General features: G+C 41.9%; 2 protein-coding genes across 3 annotated transcripts in view; both read right to left on the bottom strand.

Moving 5' to 3' along the window:
- LOC126849880 (3-phosphoinositide-dependent protein kinase 1) overlaps positions 1–19,409 on the bottom strand; it is a 287,984-nt gene that overhangs the window by 63,036 nt on the left and 205,539 nt on the right. The gene's annotated exons all lie outside the window — the stretch shown is intronic.
- The window catches only part of LOC126849903 (dexamethasone-induced Ras-related protein 1), a 460,128-nt gene that overhangs the window by 267,567 nt on the left and 173,152 nt on the right, over positions 1–19,409 (bottom strand). The gene's annotated exons all lie outside the window — the stretch shown is intronic.

Here is a 19,409-nt window from a genome sequence, read left to right as displayed (position 1 = left end):
CGCGGATTCACGTAATGGGACGACTCTTCGTCGACTTCATCGGGACACGCGGTGCTCTCTTTTCTTTTTTTTATTTTATTTTATCGCGAGTCGACGCTGCTGACACCGCAAGCACGATTCGCACGTAGAGATAGCTGGCGTAGTACGATTCACGACGCCGATAACAATACTCTGGGGGATAAGGTACGACCGCGCGCTGCACGCACATATACTACACACAGATATATGTGTATGTGTGTACGTACGAGGTATCCCATGTGAAATACCCGCGAGCGCGACACGTGTCCACCGGCGTGTGATAAAGCCCCCTGTATCGACTCTCCGAAGTTACGGGCGAGCGTTGCGCGATTGAGAGAGTGAACTTATAGTATGTAGAAGAATGCTGTTAAGTTTATGGGGAACATTATGGGAAATGCCGATCTCGGAAGGAGGTCTTCGGACTAAGATATTTAACCAGACGTACTGGTTTCCACAAAAATGTCCTCTTTAGATGTCTTCCTTCGAACGAAATTATTTTCTAATTTAATTTTCTAGTTATGTATATTAATAAAATTAACAAAATTAATAAAATTAGTAAAATTTTATTATAAAAATATATAAAATAAAAATATTTAAAAATATAAGTCAAACTTTCAAAAAGTTTCAGAATATAAAATATAAGATATAAAAAATATAAAATATAAAAAAATATAAATAAAAAGTAAAAAATTCTTACAAAAATTAATGCAAGCTTATATATATATTCTCTCTGGTGTAAACATCTTAAGAGACATACGAGTAATGCGTTAACGCACGAGCAAATTATGGCGGTACTCGTGAAAACTCGCATCAGACCAATGACCGGGAATGACGTCGCATACCCGAAAGACGACGCGTCTGGATCGTCGAGGTGGTCTCCCGGAGCCGAAGCAAAGCCGATGACCGGCGCAAGCAAGCAGGCAGGCAGGCAGGTAGGCAGGCAGGCAGGCAGGCAGGCAGGCAGGCAGGTACGCAGGCAGGCAGCGTGCAAATGTCGCAAAGAAGGAGCAATATAGGGATCTCCATAGTGGACCATAGTGGATCTTTGGATTAATGGCCAAGGATCGCTTTGGTTCTAGGTGAAAGATGCTGCATAACTTCGCGAAAGGAACGCAGGAGATGAAAGAAAGAAAGAGACGGCTTTAGATAGAAGGAGAGAAGAAGAGAAAGAGAGAGAGAGAGAGAGAGATCACACCGGCCGTAAAGAAGCAAAGCGAAGCACGAAGAGAAAAGAAGACAGACAGAGGGAAAGAGGAAGGGGGTTGGAAAGGAGGAAGATGCTTGGAGTGGGCAAGACAGGAGAACGAACGGAGGACATCGAACTGAAATGGCCTCTGGGAGCACATTCCAGTATTCCACTCTCGCTACCTTAGGCCATCCCAGCCTCCTCTGCCCCTTCTCCCCCATCCCCTTCTCCTTCTCCTTGTTCTTCAGCATCCTCGATCTCTCTCGCCTTCTCGTGCCCGCGCCTCGTCCTTCGCATTCTTTCTCTCTCTATTCTTCTCTCCACTTCTCCTTCTGTCTTTCCGTCTCTCCTCCATGCGGCTGGCTCTCTTTCTCCTGTCCCGATCGTTGTCCTCTTTCTACGCCACGATCTCATCCCTCTCGGACCGAAGCTCCAGCATCCTCCTTTGGACTTAGAGTCCTTTTATTTCGCTCCTCCGCATTCTTGAGTTTCCGCTCGCTCCAGCCGACTCCAGCGACGGACTTTCCTCCTTACGGCGACAATGCGGACGAATCCATTCTGCGAACTTTATCGAACGCATCTTCCTTTCTTTCATCCCTCTCCTTCCCTGCCTCTTTTCGCGGATTTCCCATACCTCGTCCGTGGATCTCTCGATCTTATGCTTACTTTTCGATTAAGTCCGGAGATTAAATCTCTCTCGAGGAAAATCTTTTATAAATTTCATGTCGCGAGCGAGAAACCGGACGTTGAGAATCCGTAACGAGATTCGTAACCGGCGATATCTCGAAGAGATTCTTGTTGGATAATTCAATTTAAATCGGTCTATTGTTTAAGTTTTCTTTTTTTCTCTTCATTCGCAGCTTCTTACGCATTCAAAGGATTCGCCCTTTGTCGGCGCGATACGTTTTTAATTCGCGCATTGTGGTTCTTCCGCGCGCGTTTGTCTTTCGCTCTCTCTCTCTCTGTTTGCGTGAATTAGTCTCTCGTACTCCGCGAATTCTTCAGGATGCGGCTTAGCATCATTCGATAAGCTTCGAATCCTTTTGTTTGGCTTCGCGTTCTCGGAATTCCATTCTCTACTTCGACCAATTTTATCCCGCAATCTTTAATCAACATATTTCGAATTTATATAATTATCGATTAAAATCCGGATTTTTTATCCTTCTTCTACTTGATCCATTAACGATGTATAATTTATTTTTCTCTTTATTTTAATATTTATTTTTCATGTTATATATTATTCATGATATATAATGCATAAAAAAAAATATAGTATAATTACATTCATCTATAATATGTATTTAAATTTATTTTTCTGCCCTCTTTCTCTCCAATTACCAGGATTGTTATCGTTTCAATCCATAATTAAATTAGCGCATTTGAAATATTTCTTTGGCACATTTTCATTATTACCGTGCTTTCAACACTCGCTCTTTTTCCTTTCGTCGTCGAAAAATCGAATTTTCATATCCGATGTTGCAGATAAACCCGTAACTTTTATCGGATAGAAGCCGAATTTCTGGCCCCGAGACCTGACATTCCTAAATTTTCATTTTCGATTTCATTCCCCGCTCCCTTTCTATACGGTGTTCAGCATATTCCTTTGATGCCAAAATCGCCTTATATATATTTCGTCCTCCGTGTTCTCTAGTGTTCTATCGCTGACGCCGGCAATTCCCACTCTGCAATCCCTTTCCCAGTGATTTTCCGTGACTGGTAATCCGTTTGGTATTCTTTATAAGATCGTTGTATCTCAATGATATATATTATACGATTTGCGAAAATTCCTTGCCGCGATAAATCGAAAATTGCTCCTCGCTCGTATCTATATCGCGCGCGCGAATTTTCATCCTCGAATATTATATGTGTGTGTGTGTGTGTGTGTGTGATCTTATCTCTAGTTTTCCAACTTCTCTCTCCATGTAATACACGAAGAATCGATACCAATCGAAATTGTCCATCGAGCCACATCCACCGACATTTTTTTTTTTTTTCCCTTAATCTTAGAACTAGAATCTGTTAGAGGCTGTTTGTAAAAAAGTTGCAGAAAAAATGAAAAATCGATTTTTAATCGATAAATAAATAAATTTTTTTTTCTACCGTTGGCATTAATCTGTTATTGAGAATTCTATTTGCTGCGAAAATCTATTCTACTATTTGCGCGATCTAAATAAGTTAAGTGATATGTGTGGGAGTGCACATTTTTTGATCTACGAATTGTAGAGAAAGGAAAGCTGCAGTTCCTCGTAATATTAATCGAGACAAAGTTTATAAAAACACGCACTTGGCGACTGAAAGGAAAAGGCACTCAGCGATCGCAATGACCGGTTCAGTCGCTCCGGTGTTAAGACACGTGCAGCAAACACATCGTCGATGGTATTCTAGCCACTCGCGCCTAGGCGACGTAAAATAACTTTTATTACTCCGCCGTTAGTTCGTGAGTTACCGGCAACCTTGGCACGTGTGGTAATACCCGAGAAGAGTGAGGAATTCTCCGAACAATGCTCCATGCAGCGAAATTAAACTCGACGTCCCTGAGTCGGCTAATGCGTGTCGATTCCGCTCTGGGAGAACGTCCGCGCGCCGATTATGCGACCCGTGGTTATTATGGTGACACCGTGGCTACTATCGTTCGACGTATAACCGGATGATCAAGTGGGTAATCTGATTCGGGAACTTTCAAACTGGCAATGAATTAAAAATATATTTCACGCTGAAATTCGTTAAAGAGACGCCGTTCCTGCGAGAATCGCGAGCTTAACGCGTTGCCTCCAGCCACATTTCAAGCGTCGTTAATTTGATTTAGGGGGGATAAGCTCGCGCGCGAACCAAGTCGATCAGGGCATCGATTAACAATAAAATATCATCCTCCCGCGCATCAAAAGGATGATTCCGCGGCGGGGGTAGGGGAATGTGTTCCCTAGGCTAATATCCTTACCAGGGCATCGAGGGTGCGCGCGGAATTTAATGGTCGCGTCAGAAGTTCTCTCCGCAGCGAGATCCCCGCGCCACCTGACCGGAAGATAAATCGAAGCCGCTTTTGTTCTCCCTTTGCAACTTTCACGAAGGCGATGCCGCCTAAACGTGGCCTCTGGGCTTTCTGGCGGTGTTACAAGGCGCGTACGTATCGATCCGCGTGGTATCCATTTTAACAAGAGTCATGAAATAATAACCACGAATCTGAATAGTCGTTTGTTTCGGCAAAATCAATTGTTGTCGAACAATCTCGCCAATAAAAATATGGAACGTAAACATTGAAACGCTTTGTAAACATGCGAGATTATCTCCCCAATTTTCATTTCATTATTCGAATAAAATATCGCTTTTGTTATTATAAATTTATTTTGAGACACATTTATATTATTTTGCCTCTTGTATTTAAGTAAGCATTGTGTTAAAAATGAATGAAAATTGTCTTTGATTTTTACCGAAATATAACGTACCGCTTAATTTTGATGATCATTTCGTGACTCCTTGCCATAAAGCCTCTCCAGATATATACGGATCAGTGCGCCTTTCATTCCCGTGATATTGAATCAACCTCGTTCCATTTTTAATGAGCGGCACGCTCGACTTTCCTATCTCGCCATCTGTCGTGCCAAAAATCGCCGATGTAATCTCGATAATGGACGTCCGATGATGATTACGTGGCGATTCGAAAACCCAAGAGCTTGAAATTCAATTTTCTAAATTGTACTACAACGCAACGAGCGTGAGAGGACGTCTTTGGCGTTCTTCGCAACATTTTCGTTGTAATATGCATTCTCTGCATCCGTTAGCAAAGACACAAAAATGGCAATCGACCGGTGCGATGCCGCGCAGCAGATTGCCCGGAAAGTTTTTAATTAAATTTTGCGAGACGCGCGCGTATATACCCGGGGAAGGGTTCGCACGTCGCGGTGGTTCAACTATAACCGTCGGTTACGAAATGGTGTGTTATATAATCATAGGCAATAATTCTCGGTACTTCAATTTTAACGGAAACTTTGCGAGAGATAAATGCCGCGCGGAGTGAAACCTCCGGGCGAACCGCGACATTTGCCCCGTTTCTTACGCGTCTGCTCTTGTAATAGTCGCGATCTTATCTCTCCTCGCCCTTTCATTCCTCTAAAACATCTCTGAGTATTAAAATAAAATGTTTATACAGTATTCTTTGGCTATATTTAGCATAGATTGTAGATTTTTATTTCATTTCTTTAATTTGTAAATGTACAAAAACGATTTAATTTTTTTTATCAAAAAAACAGCCTTGCAAAATTTCATACAAATTTTTAATCGAAGAATTTTTAACACCACTGCTCGGTGAGATTAGAGAGAACATTTTGAAAAAGTTTAATTTAGAAATTACACCATGTTCTTCTTTTTCTAATTAACTAGATAAGAAGAATCGACTTTTTCACAACTGACGTTTCGATCTGTCAAAGTTTTAGCGCGCATTCTGACTCGTTGACGCGGGGATCTCTCAAGAAATGCACAAAGAGTAACAGCGCGACTGTCCGTTGCTCGCGCGTTGTTCCTTTCGTGAGAAGCCGAGAGAACAAATTACAAAAACCCTTTTCCTCTCGTGAAAAGGGCCTCGTGTGCGACTTTCGCGACACACGTTCGAGAAGGAGCGAAACATCTCGGGCCGGCGGCGTGTGCGTTTCGAGAAATTCCACCGTTAGTTCAGCCATTACCATTCGCTACATGTCGACAGCGACCGACCAGTTCGCGAGCGCATTTTAGCGTGTTTACGGCACTTTTCGAAGAAACGGTTAGCCCGCTCTGTTCCCCGCTCCTTTTGGCCCGCCTTTATGCCCGCGATCGAACAACGACGTACGAACGTATGTTTTCATTATTGCGATCGTTTTATGACAGCGGGAAAACGCGGCCGAGAGTCGCCGCGGGGACGAAATACCGTTCGACTTACCGTATAAAAGCGAATCGATCTTATCATCGGAAACACGCCCGGAATGTGTCACGCGTGTTTTCTTAGCAAGCTCATCGGCACATATGTTTGACGACAACTGCGATGAACAAAGAAATAAATAATTAGCATAATGACACGTGTAGTCATAACGAATAGATATCTTGAATTTTTCAAGATAATTTTAAAATTTTCTGTATAAAATAAGTCGTGTAAAACAAGTAAAAACATATCTCTAAAGTTTCAAAATTTTATTCAGAAGGAAAAAAAGAAACGTAAACTTTTTATAAAATGTCACGTTACTATTTGCATGTTAATTACTTAATTATCTCGACAACTATTAGGCAATTACAAAAATACATAATGATTTATTGATTAAATTAATTTTTGATAATTGAATACACAAATTGAAAGGCAATACTAACATTAATCCTTTAACGTCGAGATCAAGTATCGTTTTAGCCACGTTTTTCTTGCTATAGGTCTATGATATATAAGCAATATCTACTTGACTGCTCTATGTATCGGTGTGACAAGAGTGAAAGCGTGAAATCTGCGAGAATTATATGCTTCCTCGCAAAGTTAGCGCGGAAAATCAGTCATGAGAGTATAAAAGCGCGAAAGAGTTGGTAAAAATTTTAATTTCGCTATGTTTTTTTTTTCTTTTTACAACGGAAACTGCAATTAGCAATCAATGAGCCGATCATAGTCGATACTATTTAATCGGTAATTAGAATCTGTTGGAATCTTTGAAATAGAAAATATTCATTTGCTGTTTGAAACAAAACAAGCTCGATCGTTAATAATAAATCGGTTAGGCTTTAATTTTAATTATTGTCGTCTTGATTCACTTGCAATTCTAAATAAAGTTAACAAATCACTTAAAATAAAAAATTAGTGATAACGATGAAAGTTGACGTTTAAGCGTTTTGACATTTAAATGTTTCGACGTTGTCAATCGTATGCGTTGAATTAAATCAAACATCAAGTTTTTCCGTTATGTGGCTATCGAAAATTCCAGCTCGAAGAATAAAAAACTCTTCCCAAGATCTCTTTCCGACGAAGTTACATATTACGAAACAGTCAGGAAATTCCGATTACGAATCGGCATGCGATGCGTCAACAGTCCCAACGATTGAAAATCAACTATTCGGGTCCCCCCTTTCGTCGAAACGTGTGGCCTCGCCGCGCCTCCTCGCTTGATCGGCCATCGAAAAATTTATAACGAGCTCATTCGCATACATCTCGACGATGTGGAGTAAATAAGAGGATGTGGATGAGGGAAGGGTACGGTCGACGGCTCGTGAGCCGGGTTTCTCGAAAACACTCGCAATCGAGCGCGGTGCGAAAACGGGGCCCCGATAATCCGCCGGGCGATGATGATGGGTTCGCATTCCTCACGCCGATCCCCGAATCGATCCGATGAGATACGCCGATCGTTTCCTTGAGTCGATTCCTTCGTAAAAATATTTTTCTTAAACAATATCGCAATTTCCGACCAAAATTCAACGCGTAACATCTGTATATATAAGAGGAACGCTCAATACAAAAAAGAATATATATATACACGCGTCGTAAATAAATACTCAACAGGTTACTTTAGGCATCTTATGGAATGCCAGAGAATTCGGACTCATGGGCGAGAGAGAGAATCTCCGATGAAGGAACTCTGCGAGACAAGTGTGTGCGGTGACCGGTAAATGGATCGCGTATCCGCGATTTCGCGACATTCCTTTCATGCTAAGCGACGCCGCGAAGTCACTGCGAAGTATAATTATCATAACATGTTTCTCGCGAAAGGTAAAACCGCGATAATTTTTTTTTTTTCTTCCAGATTTGACCCCCTCGAACCCGGCAGTGTACAGTTTAAGGCACAGGTTTTTAACGGGATATATAAAATACCGACGGCTTTACTTATAACCGACAGGTATGATTCGCACGCTTGTAAAGTCGTTCACTCTGTGTAATAATATAATTCTCGCGAGAATTATTCAAATGCGTTATACAATTATACAAACTGCGGTGACGAAATCAAAACGATCGGTTTTTCAACTCTTTAGAAATCGTTAACGTCGCGGAATTAATCGCCGTGTATCCGTGAAAACGGCGTGAGCGCCTGGGAAGAAACGACAAACAAATCATCGAGCGGCAATAAGCGGGCTTTATGCGTGAACTCGCCGATGCAGGCGGCCGGCGAAGAGAAGCGATTGCGCGCAATAAGGCCCCGCGTTCGTTTCGTGGCAGACGCCGTGGCTAACGGATATGCCGTTACGGGGCCGCATTCCACGGAGCCACGCATGCGCGACGCGACACATTCCATTGTCTTTTACATTCTTCCAGGCCGTTTCTCTTCACGGTCGGTATTCTTAGCACGCTCGCAGCCGCCAGCCGCCCCTAACGCAGAGACGTAAGGCATGCGAGGCTCCCTTCCATCCCCCCCCCTCCTCCCTCTCTTTAGCCCTTATCGGATATGTGTATCGTCTCTTTCTCTCTTCTCTGTATTGTCTGGCGAACACTCTCGCGACATCGACATTTCGCGTCCAGCTGCGAAATCGGGAGTTATTTTACCGCAAACGCACGCGAGGGGATATTTTTTCGTATCTTGGCATTTTATTCCAAGACAGAGAAAATGACAAGCGATGTATCTCGTTGCAACTTAATCTTTTTGCCGAAAGAAAGCTGATTGGCCTTCGATATTTGTCTTAAGAAATTATTTAGATTAATACACGTACAGATAAAACTTCAATTTTTGGATTTCTCCTTCCGACATCGCTCCGACTGGCATCGCGGCGAGAGCAACGTTTTCTTTTTTTTCTTTTTTTTCTTTTTCTTCGTTTGCCGGAAAAACCGAGGGCGAAGGAAAGCGACCCGGAAAAAAAGGCGAGACTTCCAGGATTTCGAAGGCGGCGGAATTCCGTTCGGCTACGTCGTCTGCGATCCGCAACGATGCGTGTACGTCGTTCGTGCTGCTCGCCTTCTTGCGCGCGTCCGGCTCCGGAATACATACTTACATGTGTATGTGTATGTGTATGTGTGTGTGTCTATATATACAGATAAGAGCGAGTGCATGCGCGATGCAGCCAAGTGTGTTCACAATGCATAATCTTTGCGTAACTCGCCTGCGAGAAGGTACTTTATTGCCGATCGCGAAATGATCGGCTCGCTGAGAACCAGGATATGCTAATGATCGAACGCCGTGCCTCTCATTTGCACGTGTGCCTTAAAACGCTCATATGTGTATGCGCTTCTCGCATAACTGATACACCGACGGATACGCGCCGCAAGAACCGGAAACGGCTAGTAATGCCGAGCGGCAAAATCAAGAGATCCGCTCGATGATCTTAACGAAGTGAATGTACGAGGAAGATGCAGTAAGACGTTGCAATCTTCGGTTTCTTCCTTCGCTCCTTCGGCAAAAGATAATATAGAGAGTTGAGCCAAGAATTGGAGAAGAACTCTTTCTTTGCCCTGCCAAATGAGGCTCTCAAGTTTTTAGTGCCTCCAGAGAATTCGGAGTAGTACGCGAAATAACGAGAGTCGTTTCTTTTTCCTTCAATAGCGATATTCTTTGATATTGGAGCGCGAGGGGCTTTAAAAATTCGAAATAATTGCCTGGCACATCGTTATACCGAATCGACTCGGTTTATATAATAACGAACGTTTGTTTATATAACGAGAAAGAGATACGCAGAAAAAACCGAGTGGAGTTAACACAAGATGCGTAAAAGTAATTCCCACGAAGTGGACCAGAGCCACTCCCTTCGACATCCACGACGATCCTTATCTTGTCTGCGGACGCGACTTTTGTGTTCTCACGTGACGTCAACGTCAACGATTCGATCGATACTTGATTTATAAGGGAAGATCCGTCACAAGAGAGTCGAGGGACGAGTTTTGACAGGCGGTGGACCTTTTATGGCAATCGCGCGCGCGACCCCCAGTATCCGCCGTCTCTCTCTCTCTCTCTCACACACACACACACGAATTGCGGGACAAGGATTCGGTGACCCCGAGGAATGCGCGTATGTTCCCGCGCCTAAAAGAGTGCCCGCTTTATTAGGCAAGCGCGGTTTTAAATGACAAGCCTCTCCAACCGACAAGCTCTCTTTCTGAGTCAGCGTGATCTCAATTAGCCGAAGCGATTACCGGGCGCACCACGTCCGGGGGCACCGAGTGTGTGTGTGTGTGTGAGTGACTCACGTCGGAATCCTGGAGTGGCACAATGGCCTTTGACTACGTAGCACGCGCGTGTAACGTGCCCGAGAGCCTAGGAGAGCCTCGCTCGGCTCTCCTCCGCCACTGTCCGAGACTGGAACGAGGATTTCTCTCTCTCCCTCGAAAGTATGGCTAGTATGACTCGTCTTACATAACGGATTTCGTTAAATATGCTAGGAATTTGTCGCGCACCACGACGAGCGTTCATACTTTGGCCGCGAGTTTCTCAAGCGCATTGTTTAGCGGTGGTTCGTACATTGTTACGAGTCGCGAGTTTTGCGACGCAGGTACCGCTCGTCTTGCCCGGAGAACGACGAGCAACGTGAATCCACAAGATTCTCTATGTACGTATCATCCGCGAAAGAATCCGTCTATCGGGATACGGTCTATCCGTGTGTTTATACGGCAGGATCGTCTCCGCACGCGAGTCGCGGAGAAATGTTTTTGTTCTCTGCATGCCTGGTGTCGCGGGGCCGCGTAAGCGGCGCGCTCCTTTCTAAAGAAACGGCTGGCCCGAATACCACCGGTTGAAACGGCCTTGCGCGACTCGCGGTAAGAGCTCGGCAAGGCTCTCCGGATTTATGCAAAGACAGCGCACGCCGATCTATCCCCGCGCGAATTTCACAGCCGAATATCGATACGAGAAATTGCCTTGAATAGATTATTGAATAGATTGTTTGGCGAGATTATCTATCGCGTCGATTTATTACTCATACTTTTCTTTTGAGATTTTCGTATGTACTTACCGATGCTTCGGATTTATCCTGAAACGATACACTCTGTGGTACTCAACCGCAGTCTTTTTATTTTCTGCAAATCATATATAAATTTGCAATGATAAATAAATGAATAAATAAATAATATATATGCTTTTTACGAAATATATTAATTCATATAACAAATTTTCCTCGTTTTTTTTTTATAATAAAAATATAATACTTTTTATTATATATAAATATAATAATAAAATCATATGTATACATAGGCAGGAAAATATTAATTTTTGATCAATTATTTTCTGGATCAAAATTAATATTTTATCATGCTCGATATTTAAATAAATAAAATTGATATTCATCTTAAAACATCGCAAGTCTTTCCCAAAATAACATCAAAATTCAAACTGACGTGTCCCACTTTTAGCACACACGAAATTTCAAATATTTTCATCCCAATGAGTCTAATTTCAAGTAATTTGATTCTTAGATATTACGTGGTTTTACAATCGTCCCGTATCCCTCTCGATGTCCTATTCTATCAGTTTTATTCATGCAAGAGGGAGAATGTGATTCGGCAATCTCGTCATCATCGCATCGATCGTTTTCCAGTCTCGAGAGAATTCGCCATTCCGGAAAATGCGCAGAGTTAATGCGATATTTTTCCTCGGCTAAAGGTTCATTCAGAAAAACTTGACGGGAAATTTGCGATCGCGTTGCACGGCCATTTGGCTATCGTGCCCCGGCGAGCACGAATTTTCCTTCGCAATTCAGAAACGTCGAGGATTATACGACGGCTGGCAGAGAAGCCCGTGTTCTCTCTGCCTCTCCTTTTCTACTGGAAGAAGCTCAATTATCCTCGGATATTGGAAGCGTATCGTCGCGATGCAGGGGAGGATCCAGGTCAGTTCGGACGAACGCAAGTGGAGCTCGGATCGATTTTTCACGACCGGCCGCATTGTAATGTCTTTCATGTTTCGTAGTTACAAGGAAACTTATCGGCATGATTTTCACGAAGCTGAGCGGAATATTTTGTGTGTGAATAATCGATGGCAGATGCGGCCGAGAGAAATACCTTGAGCTCTCGAGCAATCTCCAACAACAACTTTGAGATTTAAGTCAGCGAAAATATATACATAGCGTCACTAATCTCGCTTTTAAACGTCTTCTTTTCCGCTGATGCAAGAATATCCGGCGGAAACAAGCATCGGGAATCTGTCGAATATGAGATGCGTGTAGGATCGACCGCGTGCCGCGTGGGATCGACTCTCGAAATAAAGTTACTTGAGTTATAGCCGATCGGGAGATAATTCGCCCGTAACTGCCTTAATCGCTTTTATGCTGTACGGTGAGTCTATCTTTACTTATCTTTCTCCGCCTCTCGCCGACAACATTCCGCTTATAAAGTTGCGGAATTAAAAGTCACCTGTCTGTTTCATGCATTCGGGATTCTTCATTCTTTTCGAGAGATTTAACGATTTCAATTAATATATGGCACGTCTGCTATATATTTGCAATAATAATATACAGGGTGGTCCCAAACATTCCAGACTTTGAGATTTTATAGGAATAATATAATAAATAAATCTATATAATAAATTAAATAATATGTATATATATATTTAAAAATGTATATATAAATTCATTTCCCGAATAAAATAAAATTTAAGATATTTTTCAGCCTATGCCAATTTATCTTAAAGGAAATTAATTACGGTGAGAATTTATTGTGTTCAATTATTGAACAACAAATGGAAAGAAAATGTTTCATTTGTCAGTTATTTATGAATATCGCGTGAAAGAGCGCGTGTCTCAATTGAATTTGTTGCCCGGAAGGGATTAAAATCTAGTTATCATGAAATTATCACTCCGGCCGGTCGCGCGTGTTTTAGAATACGCCGGCGCTGCAATTACGCGCTCGCGAGATATTTATCTCGCTTAGAGAAGAAAGTGTACTCTAGATACAGCGCGCTCGTGCGGGGGGGAGGGCGGCGCGAATAGATTTCTGTAGTTTCATAACTTAGCGCGGCCGACATTCCGCGGAATTGCACCACTAATAATGGCTATGACATCATCGCGCGCGCGCGCGGCGGCGCCCTTTCCCCTTTCCCCGTAATTGGCTCCATAAATTAGAAATATTAGATTTCCCCGGGAGCACAGATCCCCTTTGTCATCCGCCGATCTAACGGTGCCCCGAACGTCGATTTACGCCGAGTCGGTGTGCTTTCTAAATTGCGTAAAAAGCCGCCAAACGGTATCATTACGCTCGCGAATTTATTACGGGAGCAGGAATTCTCGCGAGAGTATCTGTCGCGGAGCCGGGAAGATCTATTCGCCGAGATTCGCCTCTTGCGCAGATAGATAGCTCTCACGTAGCATTTATTCCCCACCAAAGTTGGCGATACGTTGAATTTATTTATCTCTATCCAGAGGAGAGAATATCCGCGGCAGATTATCCCGTGTATTGCTGCACGATTCATCTCTTATCACTTATCGACATGATAAATATACTATTCCATGTTACTCCATTTTCCCTTTAAAATTAATTTATCCTATTATCGTTTATTTTTTAAACAAGAATATTTTTTTCATCGTAATATATTGTCCATCCTCTTATAAAAAATTTTTATAAATTGTATACGCTTATTTATTGCCCGCAAGATAGGCTTGGGTAATACGCAATATTAATAACACAGACTTCACATATGGATCGTTTCTCGTCGAGGCCACTCCAAATACACGTATATCATACGGGAAACGATCACACATCATGATGGGGACAGGTACCGTTAGAATTTCGAAGGTAACGAGTCGCTGCTATAGAGCGATAGATACGAATCTGGCCGCGATGGATCAATCTGTATTATTAGAGGCCGCCTAATAGCTTTTCTATTCCGCGGCTCAACGTCGGTATAGAAGAAGAAAAAGAAAAAAAAAAAACGAGAAAAAAAAAGAAAAAGGAAGAAAGAGCTGCGCAATACCGAGGAGACATTTGATCGACGCGGTTATGGAACGGTTTCGGTGTCCCGGGGCTGATTTCTTTCGACAATGCCGCGCAATAAATCGCGCGAACGCACGCGCGCGCACGTGCGTGCTTGAGACACAAGGTGAGCCGTGTGTCGCTCTTTTGAAAGTCGAACCCGAGACGGAATTCACTTTCGCCGCGTTTCGCGTTCGCACGCTCGCCGCCCTCTTTTTGTCAACTGTTTCGTATCTCGCTCTCGAAACTCGAACGAGAGACTGGGCGCGAGGCCTACAAGAGCGTATGAATTCCCTCACTCGGCTGTTATTTATTTAAAGCTACGGGAAATTGGGGTGATTCTCCGGGACCAGAAAGAGGACGATGTCGCCGATTGCGTAAACAATGGTGTCTTAAGTGAGCGCAGTCCTCTAGTCAATAAGCGGGATTTAGCGCTTCTCTAAATTTATAAACGCCACGGCTGTTTACAGCGCGTTTCTAAAAGCAGCGACCCTCGCTAACCGTAGACGGTTTTATTCGTGTCGGAAGTCAGGCCTCGACGTCTACTCGTTCCGGGTTTGGGGCGCGTTTCCTTGACCCGCGACGAAAGAATGCCGCATAATGAGATTATGAGAAAGTCCCAAAATAAAATCACGCGGTGTAAAATTAATAAACATTCTCGGATATCCATTAAATGTTTCAATAGCAATATTTTAATAATGATTAGATGTATTATAATTATAATTAAAAAATATCTTTTTAAATTTATTTATTATTATCGTGAAACTTATAAGAAAAGGAATATTTATTCATAATTATTCTATAATAATTTAGCATCATTATACCTTTGAAGAAAAAATCAAAGTCTATTGCCTACAAGTCCATGAAAGATCTTCGCATCCGTTTTACTCTCGACGAATACGTTAACGTTATTTAACGATTATTGCCGATCGTTAGAATATTCATTCGAACTAATAAGTGCCGTCTTGTTTTTGCCAATTATACCGTGACGTTAAAACACTTGGCTGTTTCGCAATTATTTGCATAGACGACAAATATTGTGCGATACCTCAAACTCGTCACGAAAGTCTAGACACGGTCCCTCCTGTGTTTGTTTCCTTAAGAATTAACGTGTCTATAAATAAGTCGGAGTTTCCTGTTATTCGAGTTTCTTGCTATTCGCATATATTGTCGATTGCAATGACAACGATCTGTTTTGCAAAAAAAAAATTCTATGTCATTATTGTATAACCTTGTTTCTCCCTGTATCCTTCATTGATGTTCGAATTTTATAACGCACGTGTTTAGTTTTTGCATTTAAAACATATATTTAGCATTATTATTCCTTATTATATTATGATATTAGCATTATATCCTGCCGATTATTTATATTATTAATGTATTATTTATATTTATTTGTTAATCATTAATCAGATTGAAAATCCATATTCCGAAAAAAACTTTGCTTCACTCGAAAACATTATAAAATACTAAATAAGACAATAAAAAAATTTAACTAAACACATCGCATTTCTCTTGCAATGCATCTCCACAAAATACAGCGTCAAACCAACTTATCCATGAATTCTTCTTTGATTTCGATGATTGAAAATCTCGATATCGCTGCGACACGTAGTAGTGTCTCTCGCATGAGTGGCGGCGAAACACACACTTTCCCGGGTTGCGTGCGGACCCGAAAGAGAGAGAGAGAGAGAGAGAGAGAGAGAGAGAGAGAGAGAGAGAGATGGAGCAGCGGCGCTACCAACTAACCGGCAAGATTAATGATCCAATATAGGTATCACGGCGGCTACAGGCGTCGTATGGTGTGGCGGTTCGTAGAAGAGATGAGCCTCGGCCTTGCATCTCGCGCGAAGATCTGCCTCCGCTAATTGACTGCGACCTCTTCCATCGCGCCGGCCAGGATCGACCGAAATCGCCGGAACGAAACGTGAACGCGTTTCCAGATCTTCGCGTGACGTTGTGCTGCCGCCAGTCGCAAAAATGCCCGTCGAAAGTTTGAAATGTAGAAATTCGATGTAGGTATATATATATATGATAACAATGGATTGCTCGATAAGCTCGAGATCCGAACGACGAAAGATGGAAAAATTCAAAAGAGAAGCGCGAGATTACATTTGCATTCTCTCCGTTGAATAACACTCGCGTGACTGCTGCTATTATTGAATCGTGTAAATTACGAAAATAACTCTACATTTTGCCGCGAAATTATTTTCGGTCGTTTCTTAGTTCACGCCAACTATCTAAAATTACCTTTACGTGTTTTCTAGGACTATTAACGAATTTATTATAGAATGGGAGTATAGTAGAGAATACCGCGTAATCATTCAGCGGAAAGAGATAAATGCTCAGAGAACTTTGCCGATCTGGAAACCCTGATTTTTTAATGAAAAACTTTACAGAGGTATCCACACAAAACGTCTACTATATATTTAGTTACTAAATGCTTTCGTAAAAAATAGTATATTTTTTTTTTTTATTCTAGCATTTACCTTCTCTTTGAAAAAGAATTTATGATTTTTAAAAATACATTCGTAAAAAAAGAAAACTAGCCGAGAAAATGTGAAAATATTTATGGCAAAAAAAATTTGATAAAAAAATGCTTCCAGTTCATCTCAATCATTTTTTAAAAGGCTTTGAGATGCGATAAATATTTTTCCAAGATTTCTTCAACAACGTTCGCAATTATTGATGTAATAAAATGATAAAGCCATCTCTCTCTCAATTAGTTAAGACTACGAATTACAGTATGAGTTTTCTAAAAATAATTGCTCGCTGAAGAAATACAGCTGAATTCTTTGCAATTGTAACATTTTCTCGTTTCTCGTCCAAGAAGGAGTTACGAAAGCCCGATGACGGGCAGTCAAGCGGCCAGACAATCGCCTGGTACGTGCGAAAAGAAAAAGCACCGAGCTCATTCTCTGCAGCAGTTGATCTATTTATATAACGCGCAAATCCAGATCTGCATAAATAGTTAGACGCATTATGCAACGTCACAGCCGGCATTGCGGGTCTGGCGTTACGACGCGATTCGCACGTATAATATAACTCCTCAATAATAAAACCCTGCGAGAGCGTCGCGGAAAAAAAAAAAAAAGTTGCGCCTTCTCGCTTCTCTCGTCATCGTTCATTCGCACCGTCCGTCCGCGAAATGTTATAAATTTACTCGCGACACCTTCGCAATAAAACCGGCAATATTTAAGGCAACAGCGGGACGTCGTAGCCGCCGATCATAAAATCATCGTGAATCATCGTAAGCGACGGGTCTGCCAATTCGAACGTGTTCGGAATCGACGGCGAATTGAAGAATTTTAAATGTTCCCAGCACGGCGTTTCTATATTTCTTTTAACATTATTGAAAAACTAATAGGAGTGTAATCGAAGCATTTTATCGAATAAATTAGAAATGAAAAACTGCGTAAACACAAAAATGAATTATTAGCTAATGATTGATAAAGGCTCTATTATATGTACGAAGATGTATTATGTCTGGATAATTTGCCACTTATATCGATCTATATATTTTTAATGGACGGTATGAAAGAGATATGCTGTATCGAAAGCGTGTACTAATTAATTATTTACTTTTTACGGCACGCGCGTAATTAACCGCGTGTCAATCCTACGCAGCTGTCATAAATTATCCCGTCATCGTGAAGCCGAGACATGAGTCACCATAACTGACATACCAACTGACTCGATTATTATTCACTGCTTACCACGTATTTCCACGGAATGCGGCGAGGATGACGCTTTCGCGGAGATCATCCTCCAGAGATATCCTCGCAATGAATCGTCAATTAGAATCGTCAGATATAGCGACGTCTATTCGGGGAAAAGAAGGTTTTAAGAAAAGCAGAGTTAACATGATAATAAATCATTGATAATCTCCGTTAGATTTCTAGATAGAGCGATTAAATTCGACACGGGAGAAAAACTCGCGTGCGACCGCGTAATTTGTCATTGACAGGGTAATTCGCGTCTTAAAGGGCGCACCTGCGTTTTAATTAAAATATTTCGGGAGTTGTGGCCGAACCGATCGACGATTATAAAAGAGATCGTACCGAGTCATACCGACTGGCAGGAGACAAATGGCTCGTTCATGAATGCGTGCCTGCAATAACGATAAACGGGACGTACGGTGAACTTTGTCTTGCCTCGGAATAATTCTTATCAGTGAGAAGCGTGCTCCTCGAGTATATTTCTAGGTATCCGCAGGTATTCCCGCTCGGGCGAGTACGCGTGCGTACCAGCAAATACTTTGATGCGAGCGTTTCGAGGGATCGAATGCTCTGTCTTTTGAATGCGAGAGCGCGAGAAATACTTGCTTCGCACGCCTTCAAGATTCCGATCGATGGGTTTTGATTGTGTATGTTATATATATATATATATATATATATATATATATATATATAAATACATGAGAATGTTATAATTATTAATGCCAGAATAAAAAATTTGATTCTTGGAGATACTATTGTCTTTCCTCCATTTCTAATGTATTTGTTGTAATGAGATTTAATATCTAAATGTCTAAATGTGTGATTTAAATGCCGAATAAAAAAAGATTTAATTAAAATTCTAGGTTTGAGAATTTAGCTTTTTTTATGTGTAAATTGTATATAAATATTTTGAGTATATAAAATTTATTGATATTTAATATTTTTTAAATGTACTATGTAAGATGGATATAACGTGGAATAGAAAAGAATAATAAGTCAATCTCTCTGATTTTAACGATTAAAAACTCATAATCTCACAAAATAAATTCCTATTAATTCCTTTAAATCTATTTCATTTCGCGGAATAAATGTATCCTCGTAATTAAAGACAAGAACACGAATACTTTGCCGGATCCCATGAACGCGGGAGGAAGCGCTCATTAAGGAATTCATTAGCATAATTCATTCGCGTCTTTCGATGCACGCGAGAATACGGTAGTTCTATAAACCCTTACGTGTTCCGCCGACGTTTGAAAAAAAAAAGAAGGAAAAAACGCGAACGTTTCGTCACACTTCGCGCGCGTCGCTCGTTATCGCCGGCGCGATATCGAACTCCCGTCTCGAAAAAAATAGAAACGTCGAGTTTCACACACGCAATACGTACGTCGTTTCCATGAATGAAACGCGCGCCGTGTACACACGTTCACACGTATATACGCACACGGCCGTCTTTTATCAGCCGTAACGAACTCGCGCGCTTCGATGTGACGACGCGGTGTATTTGCGCCGATAACGCCGACTCGCTTATCGTCACCGCGTCGTTCCCGACGCCAGCTGGCTTAGTTTTACAATTCCCGATGCTGTCCCCGTCTCCCCCTTATTTCATCCGAACGCGAAGGGCCGCCACCGCTGTATTCGCCCACGCAAATTAGATTGCTCTCTTGACGCG

The sequence above is a fragment of the Cataglyphis hispanica genome, chromosome 5 (assembly GCF_021464435.1).
Source record: "Cataglyphis hispanica isolate Lineage 1 chromosome 5, ULB_Chis1_1.0, whole genome shotgun sequence".
Lineage (NCBI taxonomy): Eukaryota > Metazoa > Arthropoda > Insecta > Hymenoptera > Formicidae > Cataglyphis > Cataglyphis hispanica.
The sequence above is the reverse complement of the archived record's forward strand: the minus strand, read 5'-3'. Positions and strand labels throughout refer to the sequence as shown.